General features: G+C 40.4%; 1 protein-coding gene across 1 annotated transcript in view; it reads right to left on the bottom strand.

Annotated features, from left to right (window-relative positions):
• Nucleotides 1–919: 919 nt before the first annotated feature.
• Nucleotides 920–15,973, bottom strand: part of LOC144579837 (uncharacterized) — a 35,004-nt gene continuing 19,950 nt past the window's right edge. Inside the window, exon 3 of the mRNA XM_078353638.1 lies at nt 920–2,165. The gene's annotated coding sequence lies outside the window, so the exon portion shown is untranslated. The remainder of the gene's footprint in view (nt 2,166–15,973) is intronic.

The following is a 15,973-nucleotide window of genomic DNA, read 5'->3' as shown; positions in this document are numbered from 1 at the left end:
GTGCATCAGCATCACCTGAAACGTATTACAAATGCACATCCTTGAGCCACACCCAGACCTACCGGACCCACTGGTAATGGGTCCGGGCAGGGCCCCAGCAGTCTGTGTTGCAGTAGGCCCTCCAAGGGATTCCAGTGTGCTCAAGTCTAAGAGCCACTGCCCTAAGCTTGCAACAGACATCCTCTCATATCTCTATACCACACATAATATCTCTACCATAAGTTCACCTGTTGAGAAGTCTCTCTTTTTTATTGTTGTTGAGTTCTAACCATGTATGCAGAATCCTAGGGGAGAAAAACATACAAGAAGCCAAGGGAGCTTCTCCTTACAGTCAGGTGCCAGCAAAAGTAACAATAGGAGATTTAGTAGGTAAAGCATTGTAAGACAAGAATTCATCATGCTTTTAATTGTAAGACTATAATTAATTCCTGATTAATTACCAAGTAAATGATGCAGAGGAAAAGGGAGATAACCTTTGTGGTTAAACATGACTGTAGAATCCTTTGTCCCTAGCCTCAGGCTTGTGGGAAACTTTCTAGAAAGCTGGAGAAGCTTCCTCAGGGTTTATGCACTTCTTCCCCAATTTGTCATAGTGTGGGCAAATAATTGATATATGTGGATTCTTTAATAACTTGCCAGTGCCTATTTACTAATATTTCTATAGAATGTGTATGTTCACAGAGGGAGTGCTTGTAATATTGGGCCTAAATAATGGCTGATGCTGTCTTTTTTTTTTTTTAATCTGAGACTTTAAAAATTGAGAATCAGGAAGGGACAGTGGGGCTGGGGGGAGGGAGTTGGGGAGGGATAACATAGGGAGAAATGCCACATATAGGTGATGGGGATGGAGGCAGCAAACCACATTGCCATGTACGTACTTATGCAACAATCCTGCATGTTCTTTACATGTACCCCAGAACCTAAAATGCAATTAAATATATATATATATGTGAGAATCAAGAAAAAAGAAAAAAAAAAAAAAAGACTGGCATGGTAGCTCACACCTGTAATCCCAGCACTTTGGGAGGCTGAGTTGGACAGATCACCTGAGGCCAGGAGTTCGAGACCAGCCTGGCCAACATGGTGAAACCCCATTTCTACTAAAAATACAGAAATCACAGGGCATGTTGGTGCACGCCTGTAAACCCAACTACTCGGGGGGCTGAGGCACGAGAATCACTTGAACCCGGGAGGTGGAGGTTACAGTGGGCCAAAGAGACCATCAAATTATCACTAACTATGCCATATCCTTCTATATTTTATAAAATTGACCAAGTTTCCTTTCCAGTTCAAAGCTCTTTATTGTTTAATATTGAGCATTAACATTGCATCCTAACCGATGGGCTATGTGCATCTCCAAATGTTTATTAGGTGAGGTTAATAATTATGCTTTGTACCCAGGCAGCAACTTGGATAAGACCATCACAGCTCCTATGTGCCTGCGTTCTTATAACTATTACTATTATTAGGATTAACCACATGGCCCAGAAATTTGAAACACTCAGTTTGATTTGTAATCCCTTGTTGCAACTAGGGAGTGTTGAAGAGTTATTAAGGGATAGTTTATCCAGCTTTCTTGCTGAAATAGTATTTTTAAAAACACACAAAATTGTTTTACTGTAGTTAAAAAAAAAAACCACATACCCTAAAATTTACCACCTTAACTTTTTTTTTTTTTTGAGACTGAGTTTTGCTCTTGTTGTCTAGGCTGGAGTGCAATGGTGCAATCTCAGCTCACTGGAGACTTCACCTCCCAGGTTCAAGTGATTCTCCTGTTTCAGCCTCCTGAGTAGCTGGAATTATAGGCATGCACCATCATATTTGGCTCATTTTGTATTTTTAGTGGAGACGGAGTTTCTCCATGTTGGTCAGGCTGATCTTGAACTCCCAACCTCAGGTGATCTGCCCACCTCAGTCTCCCAAAGTGCTGGGATTACAGGCATGAGTCACTGCACCTGGCCACTTTACCATTTTTAAGTGTGCAGTTTAGTAATATTAAGTATATTCACATCTCTGAGAAAGAGATCTCTAGAACTTTTTCTTCCTGTGAATGTGAAACCGTCCCTCTTGTACAGCGACTTCCTTTTTCCATCTCCTTGAAATATCTTTGTAAGGCTTCTGTGGACAATGTTTGCAGAGTTCAATCCTTTTCCTCGAAGAGTTCTCTGAAAGCACAAGAAGAAAACAATAAGGCCAAAAAGAATTGGTGTCTGTGTTTTCCTATGAGGCATTTTACCCTATCCTGCTGTCAAAATTACTGGCTGTCAGAAAGCTCCCCTAGTAGCGTCAGGCCTTTAACAGATGACTCTGGCCCTGAGTGGTACCAGGGAGTCAGAATGTATCTTAGTCTGTTTTGTGCTGTATACCAGACACTGGATAATTTATAAAGAGAAGAAATGTGTTTCTCACAGTTCTGGAGGCTGAGAAGTCCAAGGCTGAGTGACCAGCACCTACAGGGCCTTCTGCATCACAGCACATAGAGGGCATCACATGTTGAGAGAGAGCAGGGACGTCAAACTGGCTTTTACTACAAGCCCCCTCTTTTGATAACAAGCCACTCCTGTGATGGCAACATTCATCCGTCCATGAGGGCAGAGTTCTCATGGCCTAATCATATCTTATTTTTTTTCTTTGAGCCAAAGTCTAACTCTGTTGCCCAGGCTGGAGAGCAGTGCTATGATTTCGGCTCAGTGCAACCTCTGCCTCCCAGGTTCCAGCAATTCTGCTGCCTCAGCCTCCCAAGTAGCTGGGATTATAGGCGTGCAGCACTCCACCTAGCTAATTTATGTAATTTTAGTGTCTCACCATATTGGTCAAGCTGGTCTCAAACTCCTGACCTCAAGTGATCCACTCACTTCAGCCTCCCAAAGTGCTGGGATTACAGGCATGAGCTACCGCGCCTGGCCTCTAATCACTGCTTAAGTGTCCCACCGCTAAAGGCTGTTGCATTGGGGATTAAGTTTCCAACACATGAACTTTGGGGGACACATTCAAGCCATAGCAGCATGCCTTTTGCTTGTTTGTATGTGTTGGGAGGACTTCTAGACATGAGCTCTAGGAGATTAAAAGGCCATACAGCTGTGGGCTCCTCCCCGACCCCCAATACCAGCATCCTCCCGCTCACAGCGCAGATAATGATCACGTGGCCTACACTTAACTACCTCCAATGATGGGCCTATCACTGCACCTGAGGCCAATGTTCCCTCATCATCTTCCCTTTATGATTACTACAGGTCGTAAGAAAATTTTAATAAACTGATCTCTTAGGTACTTGAAAGCATTTAGAGTTTCCTGTCTGGTCTGATTCCATGTCTTTTCTGCTTCAAGCTGCTTTCTTTCTTCTTTTAAGAGATGGGTCTCTGTCCCCCAGGCTGCAGTGCAGTGATAGGATCGTGGCTCACTGCAGTCTTGAACTCCTGGGCTCAAGCAATCCTCCTACCTCAATATCCAGAGTAAATGGGACTATAGGTGTGCACCACCAAGCCTAGCTAATTTTTTTACTTTTTCTGTACAGATGGGGTCTTCCTATGTTGCTCAGGCTGGTCTCATACTCCTGGACTCAAACAGCTTGCTGTAAGACAGACCGTGAAAGCCAGTAAGTCTACTAGGGAGATACCTTTGTTTTCTTTATTTTTTCAAGATCTCTTTGATGTCATCCTTCCTCCCATTCTAACCCACCCCTGCCTTTGCAGGCAAGCATGTCATCCAAGAATGTTCAGAGTACACTGTACTCCTACCTTGCTGATGATGTAATCCCTCATCTCTAGCTAGGGCTCTGGGAATTGCCTCTTGCCAGATATGGCATCCAGAGAAAGATCCAATCGCAGGTTCATAATGTAACTTTCAACTAAAGCATAGCATGGTCAAAGAGAATCAAAGTGATGGTCAAAGAGAAAGTGAACAGATCATAATAAAGGTCACCCACCCAATCTGATTGGAAAGAAGTCTATGAAATTAGATAAATGATGTAACATAAAACCAGGCTGGGCTTGGTGGCTCATGCCTGTGATCCCAGCACTTTGGGAGGTCAAGGTGGGCATATCATTTGAGGCCAGGAGTTCAAGACCAGCCTGGCCAACACAGTGAAACCCTGTCTACTAAAAATACAAAAGAAAAATTAGCCAGGCATGGTGGTGCACACCTGTAATCCCAGCTACTCAGGAGGCTGAGGTAGGGAAATCGCTTAACCCAGGAGGCAGAGGTTGCAGTGAGTGGAGATGGTGCCACTGCACTTCAGCCTCGGCGACAGAGCAAGACTCTGCCTCAGAAAAAGAAAAAAAAAAAGAAACTTTAAAAATAAAATAAAATAAAAATATAAGCAAGTGATATTTCTTTACAAAACTGCTAATGAATTAAGAAAATGTAAAGGCAGCCCCAACCCTGAGAAACATGTTGAAAGAATTGAGAAACAAGCAAAAATATTGCAAAACTTTATCAAATTCCATGTATATGTTTCTGAAATATATTAAAACTCAACTTTTTGACGAAGAGAAAGAAACAGTGCATGCTATTTCTGCACTGAGCCCTGTGTGATTTGTTTTTGCCACAATTGGTACTGTAACACATTCTAGACTGATGATTTATCTTCCACTCTTTCAAGAAAGATTTCTGGACATTTCAAAGTGAACTGTGACTTTGAGTTGAAGATTAACTTGTTTAGAAGACTTTGTGCTGCCAAAAATACCAAAAGATAACAAAAAATAATAAAGAAATAAGCAGCTAAAACTTTGCTGATCTTTATGATAAGCTAATTCTCTCCTGGTTGTCTGCCTTTTGAAGCTCCATTAACTCTATCCCTCACAGGCTTCTAGGGCAGTAGCTTTCCAGTTTTCTTGACGCTGACACACATAAGAAATACTGCAAACAGAAATCTAGAACAGACAGTTGGTATCCATACAACTAAGAAAAAGTTTCATTAAATATTTCTTTCTCTTACCACTTGCAATTTACTGATATTTTCTTTCCTTTTTCATTCCATTCTTTTTCTCTCTGAAATGCTGTTCTATTCCTCTGTTTGTTTTGTTTTATCCTATTGTATTTTTTTTTAATAATGTTTAACTTTTATTGATTGATTGAGGCAGGGTCTTACTCTGTCGCCCAGGCTGCAGTCTGCTGGCATGATTTTGGCTAACTGCAGCCCCAAATTCCTGGACTCATGTGATCTTCCCACCTCTGCCTCATTGAGCCACTGGGACCACAGGTAATTGTTACCACTCCTAGCTTTTTTTTTTTTTCTTTTTTGGTGGTGAGGGAGGTCTGGTCTCCATATGTTGCCCATGCTGGGCTCAAGCAATCCTCCTGCTTCGGCCTCCCAAAGTGCTGGGATTACAGGTGTTAGCCACTGTATTTCATTTTTCATTCTCAATTGTGACTCACAAAATTGTTTCAACTTACTAATCAGTCTTAATGAGTAGTTTGAAAAACGTTGCTCTAATCTAAAGTGTGGCAAAAGGTGAAAGCTAGAGATGTCCTCTCTTCACCAGCCCAAGAACCTTTGCTAATCTACTTCATATTCAGTTTCTATACTCCTTTTTCATTCATTCATTCATTCTTCATTTCACTTATTAGAGGAATACCTGTGAAGCATCTGCCATGAGTCAACTTGGCCAGTCAGTGGGAATACGGGTGAGCAGGAGAAATGTCGTTTCTACTTGTCCAACGTTTACAGGACTAACCAACTTTTTTAAAGTTACCAAACTTCCTCCCCTATTGGGTGCACAGCAGAGGGCTGTCTTAGGATCAGAAGAGACCTAAACACCAAGGGAGGCAGTGCAGTGGTGGAGTGAGAAAGGAGGCAAATGCGCTTTTTTTTTTTTTTGAAACGGAGCTTCGCTCTGTCTCCCAGGTGGGAGTGCAGTGGCATGATCTCGGCTCACTGCAACCTACATTTTGTCCGGAAACTACTCCCTAAATTACATGTCCTCTTGCTTCATCCCTTTGTTTCTAAAACTACAGCATCTTTTGTCCCATGGCCCCCCTTTTTTTCCTAACTTGTAATGGAAGAAGAGTATATATATTAAAAAACGCAAGCATCAAACTTGTACAGTTTGATGAATTTTCATGAAGCGAGCACATCTGTATGTAAAGTCTACATTTACACAATGAAACAGAACATTACAGCATTCTGGAAGCCCATCATTCCCAGGAACCCTTTCCCCATCCAAGGGTAACTGCTAAGCTGACTTCTAAAAAAGGGTGTACTTTTATAAGAGAAAATAAGCTTTCCACTAGATAAATCCACAAGCAAGAAGGTATTTCTTTAAAAGCTGTTCAAACAAGGAAGGCATTTTCAACCTGTTCTTAGCTGTTTACTCAAAATATTTCTATCACTCCCATATTGTTTGCCCAGTTGGAGTAAAAGCAGAGTGAAGAATAGGCCAATCAGGAGACTTCTGTCTGGAAGACTCCCCTTTGGAACAAACATTTTGAAATGAAATGGGAAGTAGAATTAAAACCAAATGTGAACCAATTTATATAATAAGCAACCTGTTTCTGTCTATCATGCATCTGATGCATTGATATCTTTTTATTTTTTCTTTTTATTTATTATTTTTTTGAGATGGGGTCTCACCATCACCCAAGCTGGAGTGCAGTGGTGCAATCTTGGCTAATTTTTGCATTTTTAAAGTAGAGACAGGGTTTTGCCACATTGGCCAGGCTGGTCTTGAGCTCTGGACCTCAGGTGATCTACCTGCCTTGGCCTCTCAAAGTGCTGGGATTACAGGCATGAGCCACTGCATCCAGCCTGATGCATTGATATTTTTTTTAAAACCCGAATCTATTTTTCATATTACTTGCAAAATAAAATTTTGGAAAATACAGAAAAGTCAAAACAACCCACAGTCCATTGCCCAGTGACATCATTGTTAATATTACTGTATATTTCCTTTTTGTATTTCTTATTGATTAGATGATTTATTGAATGCATATGCATGGACCTTATGGCATTATTTGTAATAGTGAAAAAATGGAAACGTTTTAACATCCATAAGTAGGGAATGGTTGGGTTATGATACAAACATAGCATCATGACATGTTAAAAAGGATCAAGTGGAACTATGTGAACTGACATGGGAAGATACCCATCACCAATTTGTAAGTTAAAAAGATTCAGAATCACTTGGATATACAAAGTTTACCTTACAAAAAACAAAAAAAGAAAAAGATTCAGAACAACATTTATAAAATGATCTCATCTGTGTTTAAAATACATAGATGAAAAAGGATTTGGATGTTTACTTTTTATCCAAATACATCTCTTTTGGTCTCACATAGACATGGGTTAAGTTTGTTTTAGGAGCAATTAAGAAGCATTTTGTATTTGAGAGCCAAGCATTTTGAGAACAATGGCAAATAACCATTCATTCAATGCATATTTATTGGTAAACAATTGTTTGGAAACCAATACCCAGTTGTCTCCTGGAAATCTGTCAGGTATTTAGAATTACCATGTTTATAATATTTCCTATTACATACTAATTTATCATTTTTAATGAGTGATTCTCTTTTGTGAGACATTAAAGGGTCACTGAATCAAGCATGACTTACTGAGATACATCAGAATTTGAACTCAAGATGCAACGAGAATATTCCAAGTGGAGGGTCATTTATTTCCAATTGCCTTGAAGTTGGTGTCTGTGTTGGAAATATGGCTGTGAAGTATCCTGTTCCTACAATATAAATGATTTCTCCCCTTTTTTATTACCAGAATTTGAAAGAGCCGGCATAAAGGAGTCCTATTCTATGACAGCATTTATGTTTCACTCAGAATGAGATGCAGCTTTCTTTTCAAATATATGTCAATACTTATCCACCTTATTGCATTTATCACATGTAATTTTTTTTATTTTTAAAAATTTTTTGAGACTGAGTCTCACTCTATCTCCCAAGCGGGAGTTAAGTGGTGCAATCTCGGCTCACTGCAACCTCTGCCTTCTGGATTCAAGCGGTTCTCTTGCCTCAGCTCCCAAGTAGCTGGGATTACAGGGTGCACCACCATGCCTGGCTAATTTTTTGTATTTTTAATAGAGATGGGGTTTCACCACATTGGCCAGGCTGGTCTCCAACTCCAGACCTCAAGTGATCCACCTGCCTTGGCCTCCCAAAGTACTGGGATAAGAGGAGTGAGCCACTGCACCTGGCCTATCATATATAGAATTGTAACTATTTACTGAAGGGTCTCTTCCAATAGATTATACACTTCTTAAGGGCAAAGCTAATGCCTTTTATTTTTGGACCCTAGTGCCTAGCATAGTATTCAACACATATGAGTACTATCCCTGAGATACTGCAAGGTTTGTATAATGGTATGTAGATACCAATGGTAATATCTAAATATCTAGGTAAACAAATACTTTCAAAAGCAAGTCTTTTTCAATGAATATTTTCCATCTGACTGATTTATTTAGCAACTGTAGGTTTTCTTTTTCTTTTCTTTTCTTTTTTTTTTTAAGACAGGGTTTCACCATGTTGGTCAGGCTGGTCTTGAACTCCTGACCTCAGGTTATCTGCCTGCCTTGGCCTCCAAAGTGCTTGGATTACAGGCGTGAGCCACCACACCCGGCCAGGTTTTATTTTTCAAAAATTGGCCACCATAATATATTTCATTCCACATGCTACTTGTACAATGAGGTGACAACCCTCCCATCAAGTAGTGTGGCTTATATCCCCTCTGCTTAAACCTGGGCAGGTCTCTGTAACTGCCTTGACCAACAGTGTATAGTTGGAAGTGATGTCATATGACTTCCAAAGATAGGTAATAAAAATGCCATCAAGGCCAGGCGCGGTGGCTCATGCCTGTAATCCCAGCACTTTGACAAGGTCAGGAGACCAAGACCATCCTGGCCAACGTGGTGAAACCCCGTCTCTACTAAAATACAAAAAAATTAGCCTCAGAATGATCCAAGATGGCTGATCGCTAACATCCCGGGATTGCAGCTCCCAGTGAAAGCGCAGAAAATGAGAGGATGCCACACTTTCAGACAAATTTTTGTCACTCACGGACCAGAAGATTCCCAGTGGAGGAGCCCCGTGGGTCACCAGTGTGACTCTTGTGGCCGGCGCAGCAGTTTTGCCAGCACCTCCGTGCGGCAGCTCTTGGTACAGAGTAAACGGGACTGGTTCCCCTTCTGACCAACGTTTGGAGCTCCGGGAAGGCAGAGTCGCCTATTACCGACTCAAGAAGGAAGCCAGACTGGAGATTCCCAGGCAGAAAAGCACCATCAGTCTTAATGCCGCTGTTTTGGCTGGCGCAGTGGGTTGTTCAGATTTCGGCCATGGGAATTAACAACTTGGACGTCCACTCAGAGACTTAATTTGAAAGTTGGTAATTACAAAGACGACAGGTGGATAAATTTACAATGATGGTAAGAAACCAGCGTAAAAAGGCTGAGAATACTCAAAATCAGAATGCCTCTCCCTCTAAAGAGGATCACAGTTCCTCATCAACAAGGGAACAAGGCTTGATGGAGAATGAATGCATTCCATTGACGGAATCAGGCTTCAGAAGGTGGATAATAAGAAACTTCTGTGAGTTAAGAACATGTTGTAGCCCAATGTAAAGAAACCAAGAACTTTTAAAAAAGGTTTGATGAAATTCTAATGAGAATAGACAATTTAGAGAGGAATATAAGTGAATTAATGGAACTGAAGAATACAATATGGGAACGCCACGAAGTATGCACAGGTTTAAACACTCGAATTGATCAAGCAGAAGAAAGGATATCAGAGGTCGAAGACCAATTTAATGAAATAAAATGAGAAGACAAGAATAGAGAAAAAAGGATAAAAAGGAATGAGCAAAGTCTCTAAGAAATATGGGACTATGTGAAAAGACCTAATTTACGTTTGATAGGTGTACCTGAATACGACGAAGAGAATGAATCCAAGCTGGAAAATACTCTTCAGGATATTATTCAGGAAAACTTTCCCAACCTAGCAAAGCAGGACAATATTCAACCCCAGGTAATACAGAAAACACCACAAAGATATTCCTCAAGAAGAGCAACCCCAAGGCACATAATCGTTAGATTCACCAGGGTTGAAATGAAGGAGAAAATACTAAGGGCAGCCAGAGAGAAAGGTCAGGTTACCCACAAAGGCAAGCCTATCAGACTTACAGCAGATCTCTCAGCAGAAACCCTACAAGTCAGAAGAGAGTGGGAGCCGATATTCAACATCCTTAAAGAACAGAACTTTCGGCCCAGAATTTCATATCCTGCCTAACTAAGCTTCACGATTGAAGGAAAAATAAAATCTTTTATGAACAAGCAAGTACTCAGAGATTTTATTACCACCAGGCCTGCTTTGCAAAAGCTTCTGAGGGAAGCATTACACATAGAAAGAAACAACCAGTATTAGCCTTTCTAAAAATATACCAAAAAGTAAAGAGCATCAACATAAAGAAGAATTTATATCAACAAATGTATAAAATAGCCAGTTAACATCAAATGACAGTAACCCTAAATTTAAGTAGACTAAACCCCCCAATCAAAAGATACAGCCGAAACCTAATGGTATGCTGCATCCAGACCCATTTCACATCCAAAGATACACAAAGACTCAAAACAAAGGGATGGAGAAAGACTTACCAACCAAATGGAGAGCAAAAATAAATAAATAGCAGGAGTTGCAATTCTCACATCTGATAAAATAGATTTCAAAGCAACAAAGATATAGTGGTAAAAGGATCAATGCAACAATAAGAGCTAACGACCCTAACACCCAGATACATAAGACCCATAAAGAGATTTAGACTCAATGAGACTGAAAATTGATGAGGACAACCAGGACTTGAACTCAGATCTGGAACAAGTAAACTTAATAAATATTTATAGAGCTCTCCATTTTAAATACACAAAATATACATTCTCCACTTTAAATACGCAAAATATTGATCTGCCATTATTAATACCCACTTTTAGAATAAAGCAATATTCCCATTCTCTCTCCCTCTTTTTCTTCCTCTTTCTTCCTCTCCTTCATTCCTTTTTTCTCTTTCTTTTCTTCTTTCCTTTCTAAGAAAAAAAAAATTAGGCCGGCATCGTGGTGCACATCTGTAGTCTCAGCTACTCAGGAGGCCAAGGCAGGGGAATTGCTTGAACCCAGGCAGTGGAGGATGCTGTGAGCCAAGATTGTGCCACTGCACTACAGCCTGGGTGACACAGCAAGACTCCGTCTCAAAAAAAGAAAAAAATGCCATAGATTCTGCCTTATCCTCTTGAGAGACATTCTTGGGATCCACACACTATATAAGGAAGACAAGCTCCCATATGGAAGGGCCACATGCAGGTGTTCCAGCCAACAGCCTCAGACGAAGTCCTAGCCATTCGCCAGCATCAACTACTAGATATGTGAGGGACTCAGATGGTTGCAGCCCTAGCAGTTGAGTCACCAGCTGACACTGCACAGAAAGTAATAGGCTGTCCCTGCAGAGCCCTGCCTAAATTGCAGATGCATGTGCAAAATAAATGATGGTTGTTTAAGCCACCAAGTTTAGGTAGCTTACCATGCAGCAAGAGATAACCAGAACAGGTCACTGTGAGTTCACATGCCAGTGGCAATGGAGGGAAGGGCTAGGGGCCCAGAGTCATTCATTCTATTTCCTGTTCCTTAATCCTGGTGGAGTGAGAAGCAACGTGATCAGATAGAAACAGGATTAGAGCAAGAAGAAGGACCCCAAATGGACCCTGAAAAATTCATTAGAACCTGCTAATTTAAAACAGAAACATTAAAAATGTATTTGTGATGCACAGAGTTTAATTTTTTGAGGAGGCAGTTTATTTTTGAGGAGGCAGAAAAAATCTTTTAAGTGATTACAGAATGATTGTGGCAAACACTTTTACTCTTCACACACACACACACACACACATATATATACAGAGAGAGAGAGAGAGAGAGGAGAGAGACTGTCTCTGTTACCCCAGGCTAGAGTGCAGTGGCATGATCTCAGCTCACTGCAACCACTGCCTCTTGGGTTCAAGCGATTCTCATGCCTCAGCTTCCTGAGTAGCTGGGATTACAGGTGCACGCCACCACGCCTGGCTAATTTTTGTATTTTTAGTAGAGATGGGGTTTCACTATGTTGGCCTGGCTGGTCTCCAGCTCCTGACCTCAAGTGATCCACCTGCCTTGGCCCCCAAAGTGCTGGGATTACAGGCATGAGCCACTGTATGCATCCCTAATATCTTATTAATGTGTTTAGAATCAAGTGTGGTGGTTATATGGATGTGCCATAGAACAAAATAATCAAGGATGGGAAGTGTAATTATCTAATGCTGGTGATTTGTGAATTTGTGATGAAGGACCAATTACCTGCTGCAGAATGATTTCAAAATTTGCCTAAAGATTTGCCCAAATAATCGGTGTGAACAGAATGTGGTTACCACCCTTAACAATGCTTTTGACACAGCAAGTCATACTGTGATGAAAAAATTATGCAGGAGTAAAATGCACACTGCAAGTGTAGATGAGTTAACTGGCTGGTTTGTGGACACAGGCTGCTTTCTTTCTTGGAAAATTACTTGCGACAGTTAAATTAACCTTAAGGGACTAGGAGATTGGCAAAGATTTGCATATTTTTTTCCCATTCTTTATGAACTGCCAAGTTCTTTTGCGAGCACAACAGTGCACTTTTATATTAACAATGAAATACATTATTTGGGAGGAAACAATGAAAAATGAGATTGAAGAAACCAACTGTGAGCTATCAACCCTTTCAATCTATGAAAACACTGCAGCATATAACCTTGAATAACATTGTCTTGGTTCTTTAATGAAGATTAAATGTAAAATATTTTTTAATTAAGAGCAAAAGGCTATTAGATGCGAGTTACCCACTTATCCCCTTTTAAGCCAAACTACCTATTGTTTCTTTAAAAATGACATCGGTCAAGTTCGAAATAGTCTTTGGCTTAGACTAAGAAGAGTGTATTCCTTTAGATAGCCAAATCAACAAATGCTAGCATTTCTACCTGCTTTCCGACAGTGGGGCACCCTCCGATACAAAGTTGGAATAAATGGACGTCAAGACTAGCCTTGTCCTATTGCTTGAGTCCTGGAGGGCTAAGATTCATTAAAGAAAATTATTAAACACCAAATATTGATAAAGTATATGCAGAAAGATATTCATCACAGTGTTGTGATTTTAAAATGTCAAAAAATTAAATATTTCAAAAATATTGGATTATGCATAGCTTATAAATTATGATTATGAAAAACATTTGGCAACAGGGGAGATATTTAAGTTGACAGAAAAAGGAATGAAATGTATTAAAACCCTAACAAAGTTTGCTTTAGGGTAGCAGAATAAAGGGTGATTTTCTTTTCTTTTCTCATTTTTCTCTATGTTCTATACAGGTGATTATATTATTATTCAAAATTATTTAAAACAATTACTAGGTAATTAAACAATTACTAGGTACTTAATGATGCTTGAATCTAGCAGTAGAGAACAGAGATCATTTTGAGCTATAGGCTGAAAGGAAATGACACATAAATATGGAGAAAGTCTTGATGGGGGGGTCTCTCCTTCACCATATCTATGCAGACAGAAGACGTGGTGTCTGGGTGGACACAGCCCCCTCACAAACAAGCTCTACTCCCATTCCTGTTTTTCATAAAAAGACCCTTTGCCTGAGTTCTCCATCTAACTTCTTCAAATCCTCAACTATTCACTCAATCTGGAGTTAATAAAAAATATTTGTGTATAAGTAGAAGCGAATAATATTTTACTTTTTTATTTATAAGATAGCAAGGCCGGGTGTAGTGGCTCACACCTGCCATTTCAGCACTTTGGGAGGCAAGCAGATCACGAGGTCAAGAGATTGAAACCATCCTGGCCAACATCATGAAACACTGTCTCTACTAAAGATACAAAAATTAGCTGGGTGTGGTGGTGCACACCTATAATCCCAGCTACTTGGGAGGCTGAGGCAGGAGAATCACTTGAACCCAGAAGGTGGAGGTTGCAGTGAACCGAGATCACACCACTGCACTCCAGCCTGGTGAGACAGAGACTCTGTCTCAAAAAAAAAAAAAAAAGATAGCAAATTCACATCAGGAATTGCAAACTTGTTTTTGAGAAAACAAGCATCCAGTTTACATGAAGAGTTGTGAAGAATATACAAAGATGGGATGCCATCAGAGGTGAGGTAACCCTGGTTTTGCAGGGAAAAGCTTAAGACTAGGGAAGAAAGACCAGTAAGAAGGGGAAATAAAATTTGCAAAATAGAAGTAATTGAACCACAAACTTTACAGAAAAGTGTGGTATAGAACAAAAGTTAGATTGTGAATAAAAAATTGATGAATCTGGATGGGGATGCCTAGCAGGAAGGTGTTGGGTAAGTTACCTTGATTTTCTAAATCATTTTGGGTTTTCAGAGTGGTCTGGAGTTCCATACCTGCAGCCCTTTTGGCTTGCTCTTCTGCCATAAGCATGTTATTAGGCTATAATTTTTTTTTTCTGAGACAGAGTCTTGCTTTGTTGCCCAGGCTGGAGTGCAGGTGGCACGATCTTGGCTCACTGCAACCTCCAACTCTCAGGTTCAAGCGATTCTCCTGCCTCGGCCTCCCAAGTAGCTGGGATTACAGGCTTGTGCCACCACGCCTGGCTAATTTTTTTGTATTTTTAGTAGAGACCAGGTTTCATCATGTTGGGCCAGGCTGGTCTCAAACTCCTGGCCTCAGGTGATCTGTCTTCCTCGGCCTCCCAAAGTGCTGGGATGACAGGCATAAGCTACTGAGCCCAGCCATTATTAAGTTGTAATTTACATTTGTACTCGAAACACAAATTCAGATTTTAGAGAGTATCCAAAAGTTCTTCTTTTTCTCACCTTGCTTTGACAAGTATAACCCTGGATGATACTGGCTTTCTTCTATACACACTTTCATTTAAAAGATTATTCTAGTTACAAGTAACTACTAATAGGTTGATGCCAAATTTATTTAAAATGGTGTCTTTTTTTTTTTGAGACAGAGTCTCGCTCTGTCGCCAGGCTGGAGTGCAGTGGCTTGATCTCAGCTTACTGCAACCTCCGCCGCCCGGGTTCAAGAGATTCTCCTGCCTCAGCTGCCTGAGTAGCTGGGAGGGACTACAGGCACGCGCCACCACACCCAGCTAGTTTTTGCATTTTTAGTAGAGACGGGGTTTCACCATGTTTAACAGAATAGTCTCTATCTCCTGACCTTGTGATCTGCCTGCCTCGGCCTCCTAAAGTGCTAGGATTACAGGGATGCATCACTGTGCCCAGCCTGAAATGGTGTCTTATAATGTTCTTTTTGCCTTCTACCCAGCATGCATCCAAATAATTTCATCAAAAATTTATATTTCTTTCTCAAATATGAAAACCAGTATCTTGAAATTCTGGCCGGCATCTTTTGGGCATATCAGTATCATTATTTGCATATATTTGGAATAAAGACAGGGGGCAAATAACAGCATCTGTGTCTTCATTGAAGCCAATTTTTTCCCCAAAAGTATCATTAAAAGTATCATTTTATTAACAAATCCGTCTTATAGTCCTTATATGTGACTGTAATAGTTCTTTGTTAATATTGTTAAAATAAATTATTCACATTAAAACAATCAGAAGTCTTATAGCTCCTTTAGAATTCATCTAGCAAGTTTCCCAGTGACCAGAAAATCCTCTAAAAAAAAAATCCACTAAAAAAAAATCAGTTGGATATAATAAATCAGTTATCCATTTCTCATCCCAGAATCATTCCTCTCTGACAAAAAAAGTATAGGAGAGTTGTTTGCAGAACACATCTTACTTGTTAATGCATCTTTACTGCTTCTCTCAGGGTGCCATGGCTCATGCCTATAATCCCAGCACTTTGGGAGGCCGAGGTGGGCGGATCACCTGAGATCAGGAGTTCCAGACCAGCTTGGCCAACATGGTGAAACCCGGTCTCTACTGAAAGTACAAAAATTAGCCGGGCATGGTGGTGGGCACCTGTAATCCCAGTTAAGGAA

Source organism: Callithrix jacchus, chromosome 16, assembly GCF_049354715.1.
Source record: "Callithrix jacchus isolate 240 chromosome 16, calJac240_pri, whole genome shotgun sequence".
Classification (NCBI taxonomy): Eukaryota; Metazoa; Chordata; class Mammalia; order Primates; family Cebidae; genus Callithrix; species Callithrix jacchus.
Note: the sequence above shows the minus strand (reverse complement) of the source record. Positions and strands in the feature narration are given on the sequence as shown.